The sequence below is a fragment of the Lontra canadensis genome, unplaced genomic scaffold (genome assembly GCF_010015895.1).
Source record: "Lontra canadensis isolate GAN:19392208 unplaced genomic scaffold, GSC_riverotter_1.0 scaffold19, whole genome shotgun sequence".
NCBI classification, from domain to species: domain Eukaryota; kingdom Metazoa; phylum Chordata; class Mammalia; order Carnivora; family Mustelidae; genus Lontra; species Lontra canadensis.
This window is the reverse complement of record NW_022631013.1, coordinates 779746-785878: the sequence shown is the minus strand read 5'-3', so window position 1 is coordinate 785878 and position 6133 is coordinate 779746. Positions and strand designations below refer to the sequence as shown.

At 36.8% G+C, this 6133-nt stretch overlaps 1 pseudogene; it reads left to right on the top strand.

The window, feature by feature from the left end:
* Positions 1–1548: 1548 nt before the first annotated feature.
* On the top strand, positions 1549–2398 carry LOC116869553 (annotated as a pseudogene).
* The last annotated feature ends 3735 nt before the right edge of the window (positions 2399–6133 follow it).

The following is a 6133-nucleotide window of genomic DNA, read 5'->3' as shown; positions in this document are numbered from 1 at the left end:
AATAAAAGACATATTTTCACATGCCTTAGCCCCTCCCCCACAAAAAGAATCCATCATCTCTGAAATAAAATCATTTAGGAAGGTAGGATAATATATCAAATAATGCCACAGACAGGGACTTTATGTTCAACCTTCCAATTTCTTCATCAACTCAAAGAAAATCTTTAGTCTTTCCGTGGCATGCATAAAATAAAAGCAAGTGTTTTCTCACTTACTCACTAAAGATACCACTTGGGTATTTCCAAATAACATTTTGTATCTCAGAATGCAGGATGCTTATAAATAATATACCAAGGATTATTAATCCTATTGTAAACCAATACTATCATGCAACGAAAAGGGAAAAAATACTCAGACTGAACTCATCTGTAATTCACACCACAGCAAGTAGTTATTACAGCCCATATGGAGTGATGATCACCCACTGCTGAAAGTTCCATGAAAGTGTGACAAGGTGACACACAGGAGTTAAGTGCTGTATGCTGGGTGGCGGCTCATTTCATACCAGGGTAGAACTTGCTATTTGAAAGGGATGTACAGAAAGCCACCATGCAGACAGGGGTGAAAACTGCAGAATCAAACAAATGTTGCTGATTCAAAGTCGTTCTCCTACAATAACAACCAGCACCAAATGAGTTGCCGTGGTGGAGAGCAAGCTGTGCTCAGAGACTAATTGCTACACTTGTTAGAGTGTGCAAGAAGGTGTTTATTTGTTTTACATGTGTTTGGTGCCAAGACATCCCGGGGATCTGGAGCTGAAGTGGAAACAGAATGACAGTGTTTAGAAAACTAAACACAAAAACAAAAGGGAAAGGGAATATTTTTTTTTCCTGAAAGTGACTTACTTGAGCATTAAATGTATAAAAACCTTGAGGCTCTTATCCTGGGTGATTAATTCTTCAGGCTCTTTCAGATCAACCCGTGGGAACCCAAGCTGGAATGGAGTGTGTTAAGTAAGTCTGAGATGCTTTGATGTTGTTACTTTTATTTAGATAATGAATTATTCAAAGCAGGGAGGATCAATCTAAGAGCTACCAATAGAAATAAAAGGGAATGAACTCAGGAAGAGGAAAGAACTAAAGCACAAAATGTGGGTGTTCAACAGTTCCATCTGAATGGCAAAATTTAGAATATGTACTATGGGGAATTTGCCACACTGTATCTTTCCAGTTTCAGAAATAATAACTTGGTTTTGATTGACATTTTTAAAGGTTTAATGATGAAAATACTTCTACTGAACAACCTTGTTTTTCTTCACTCATACTTCACAGGCCTCCAGACTCTTCCTTTGTACAGAAATTAACTACTCCAAATATAAGCCCCAAATATTTCCAGAATATGATTAACAAGTAAGTTAATTCCTCCAACCAATGAACATAAGTATTAAAAACAATCATTGTTACTTATTATTTTTCTTTGGATATGCAGAGATATCTGAGGACTAATTAAACTCAACAACAAATGTGATATGCTTATTTTTTCCATATGATTAGCATATTATGTGGATTATTTTTAATAATCTTAATTTTTTATATTAGGAGGCCAGGCATGCCCCAAGCTCCAGAGTCAGATGAACCAGCCCCTTCTCCTGGCCCTGGGGCTACATTTACAGATGGAATCCCAGAGGAAACTGATGGGGATGGAGATGGGAGACTAGACAAAAAGCTTGGGCTGAGAAAGGAGAGCTCCAGAGTCAGGACATCTCAGATTTAACAGCAGTTAAAAGAGGAAATTCATCATTATTTACTCTTGCAGCCAAAAAAAAAAAAAAAAAAAAAAAAAGAAAAGAAAAGAAAATAGATATCAAAGAAAAAAAAGAAAAGAAGCAAAAAGTGAAGATGAGTTTTAAACAATGTAAATCCTGGTTTCTTCTTTTTCTGAGGAGCAGTTGAACCTTTATGAAATATATCACTGGTCACCTTTCCCTTTGGCAGCTATAAAAAGGCTGATCCAGAGGCACCTGGGTGGCTCAGTTGGTTAAGAGTCTGCCTTTGGTTCAGATTCTGATCCTGGGGTCCTTGGGATCCAGTCCCTTGAACTCCCTACCCCAGGATCCTGGCTCAGCAGGGAGTCTGCTTCTCCTCTCCCTCTGTCTCTCCTCCTGCTTGCTCTCTCTCTCTTGCTCTCTCTCTCAAATGAATGAAATAGTTAAAATGAATGAATGAATGAATGAATGGCTGATCCAGTCCATCACTGGCACCTGTGTCTCAAAGTGTTGTTATTGCCATGTCTGGTATTTCCAGGGTTTTCATTGAGGAGGTGGTAGAAGCAGCACTGGATATGTGTGAGAAGTGGGGAGAAAATGTCACCACTACAACCCAAACATATGAGGGAGGCTGTTCAGAGGTTAAAGCAAAGGGCAAATCCCAACTCAAATCACAAAAAAATTATCTTCTAGACCAAAGCCTACAAAGGCCACATACTGAAGGAAGGAATACTGGTTCCAGGCTCCTTCCTATTGCGTGAGACTTTTGCTCTGGTGCTTTAATATCTCAGCCCTGTAAGAATTCCATGACGGTTTTAATGTCTTACTCAGAACTCTGACATTCATCATATCTAAAAAGCATTCAGCCTATTTCATACTTGCCTTGACTAATATTGGGACCTCTTTGGGCATTTTGAGGAAAAAAGGTGCATGGGCCTTAAGCATCTTCTAGACAGGGAAGCAGCTTCCAGAGAGAAGACATTTCACAGAGAGCTTTGGCAGCTTCACGTTGTAGCATGAAGTTGTTATGACTTAGGTTATTTCTTCCAACTAGTTTTAAGTAGATGAATCAACCAGAAACTTTTGACTTGTGATATTCTATAATGAAGAACATGGTAATAGCAAGACTAGTGGAAAACTTTATCCCTGTAAACATTTAAAGTTCTCTTATGGATTTTAGTGAGTGATCATTAAACTGTTTTCTAACTTGCAAATAAATAAATAAATAAAACAAAACTAAGAAATAATATGAATAATATTCATTATGTATCACATATCATTTTGAAGTACCTGTTTTATATAAACTGTATCACAAAAAAGTAATCAGATTTTTTTCAAGTTCCCTTTATTACCTCAAAAAATTTTTTTAATTTATTTATTATTACCTCAAAATTTTATACAAAAACTTTACTTGGTTTGATACTCCTTCTCTCTTGTATCTCTCTTTTTTTCTCTTTCTCCCTCTCTCAGGTATGTAAAAATTCATCTGACAGGAGAAAGCAGTAACCTTCATTTTTCATACAAGGACAATAATGCAAATCTATACCCTCTATAGATTTAAAACTTCATTTTAATGTAAATTACTTTCTATTTTCCACTGCTTTCTGCCACATATAGTGTGAATGGTTCATTAATGTGTAGTGAAAAACAATGCCAAATTGGGATTCATGCAAATCACCAACCCTATACAAAAAGAAAAATTTGTATCCGTAAACATCTAACAATTTCTCCAAGATTCAATTTATATTTAACCTTGAAACTCTATTCCTGTGGTCTTCAAAAAAGCCATCAGCAAGAGGTTATAATTTTTGCCCTCTCTAATAAAAATTAATTTCATGCTTTTTATCTGGTCTCCTACACACATAAGGGAATATAGTTTGCAAAAACAGGCTTATGGCAAGAATTAGCTTTTGTCTCTGGTTTAAGGAAAAATATATCAAGTAAGTCAGCCACATGTTATTAGCCCAACTATTACAACTATATAGGAACTCTTCTGCCTCAATGAAGTTCCAAAACTAAAAAAGAACCAGAAAAAAACAACAAATGAACCTGTATGTATAGGGATGTATGTGTATTAATATGTGTTTATGATGTTTACCCTGATATTTGTAATTCTGATCCAATGCCACAGAGCTCTCCCTTGTGTTCCGTATTTTCTATTTGCATCTCAATGCTATCTGCACCCCACCAAAACACACATCCAGGCACTCAGCTCCAAGAGCAGGAAGTATCACTCAGAGAAACACTTGCTGCCATCTCCACTACCAGCTCCAGAGCGCTGACTCAGATATTTTGTATGGGGGAAGAACAGACTGTAGAACAGATGGCTGCTGATCTCTTCCCAGAGGAACTGACTTCATTTGCAACTGCATATGGAGAAGTTTAAACCTGAGGGTGCTCTCAAGAATAATGAAGGCAGGCGGCGCCTGGGTGGCTCAGTGGGTTAAGCCTCTGCCTTCGGCTCAGGTCATGATCTCAGGGTCCTGGGATCGAGCCCCGCATCGGGCTCTCTGCTCAGTGGAGAGCCTGCTTCCTCTCTCGCTCTCTGCCTACTTGTGATCTCTCTCTCTAATAAATAAATAAAATCTTAAAAAAAAAAAAAAGAATAATGAAGGTTGCAGTTGAATAAAATAAAACCTCATTTAAAATGGAGATGGGAAGCCAGAAGGGGGAGCTCCTATGCCATACCATTCCTTGTAGTTGTTTGCAGAACCAACAGAAAGAGGCACACTTTGCATTTCAAAAACAGAGAAGCCTATATTTTACTAACCTGGAGAAGGAGGAGGAGGAGGAGGAGGAAAGATTTTCTCTTTGCCCAGCAACAGCCCAGCCAATGAGAGACTTACACAACTTAACCAATGAAAAGCCATTACACTTCAAACTCCCAGTTTACTCCAACTGACGTTCAATTACAACAGCCCCTCTTAACTCCCCTTTCCTCTACAAGAGAGAATTCCCCTCCTTGCTCTCTGAACCTGCCTATGTTTTGCCATAGCTTGCAGGTCCATAACTATAATTCCTCTATTATACCTGAAGAAAGCCATTTTGCTGGTAAAATAACTGGCTCTTTTATTTTTAAGATGAACATGGTGAAAGAAGATTCAAAGATGAAAACATTCATGAAGATACAGCCTAGATCATAGATGCTATCGCACAGGAGATAAATGGGAAATAAGACAGTTGGGAAAAATTCTCTAGGGTCAAAACAAATATCAAACACTGACCTCAGCGAAAAGAGTCACAATTTGATTTGTTAGTTGGTAGAGGAATGTATGCCCCAGGGTATTGTAAACAAAGCAATCAACTGGAAATCAGTGGAGTGTAACAGGTGGGTGGGGTCAAAAAAAAAAAAAAGGGGGGGGGAAGAGGGTTCTACCAATCCCATTGTTATCAGGATGACTGTGGGCCCAAACCTATGCCTCCATGAAAAGCAACTTCAGAGGTTTAAAATTGGGAGGTGGGGGCAACAGACTATACTAATATAATCCTGCCGCTTACTAAACAAATGAACAAGTAAATAACAGTATCAGCCCTGGAAACAGAGAAGGAAGAGAATACCCAGAATTGTTACAATGTATTATCTAAAATATTTAGTTTCCAAAAAGGAATTATGAGGCTTGCAAAGAAACAAACAAAAAATATGACCCAAACACTGGGGGGCAAAACTGCCTATGAAAGTGACCAGACCTCAGATTTAACAGGAAAATATTTCAAAGTAGCCATTGTAAATTTGTTTGCAGAACTAAAAGAAAGTATGATTAAAGAAATAAAAAGATGTGTAATGACAATGTTATATCAAATAAAGAATACCAATATCAATACAGAGATTAAAATTATAAAAATAAATACAATAACCAAATGGAAATTATACAGCTAGAAAGTACAATAACTGATATAAAAAAGAATCACTGGGACTCAACAGATAGGAAATGACAGCAGAAAGAATTAACAAACTTGAAAATAGTTGACAAATTATAAATGACTAACCAGAGAGGGAAAAAAAATGAAGACAAATGAACAGAGACTCAGAGAAATGTGGAACAACATTAAGAACATTAAAATATATATAATAAGAATATCCAAGTAGAAAAAATATATTCAAAGAAATAATGGTTAAAAACTCTCAAATTTATTGAAAAACTATAGCCTACACATCTAGAAAAGTCAACATTCTCCAAGTAGAAATACAAAGATCCACAGACATACCCTACTAAAAATGCTGACAAAGAGAAAATCTTGAAAACAGCAAGAGAAAATAATAACATCACTTAAATGAAACTCCAATAAGATTAACAGCTAAAGATCTCAGCAGAAATCAAAAGGCAGTGGTTAACATATTCAGTGTTCAAGGAAGAAAAGTCAACTAAGAATTCCATATCTGGCAAAACTATTATTGTCAAATGAAGGTGAAATGAAGATTTTCCATAT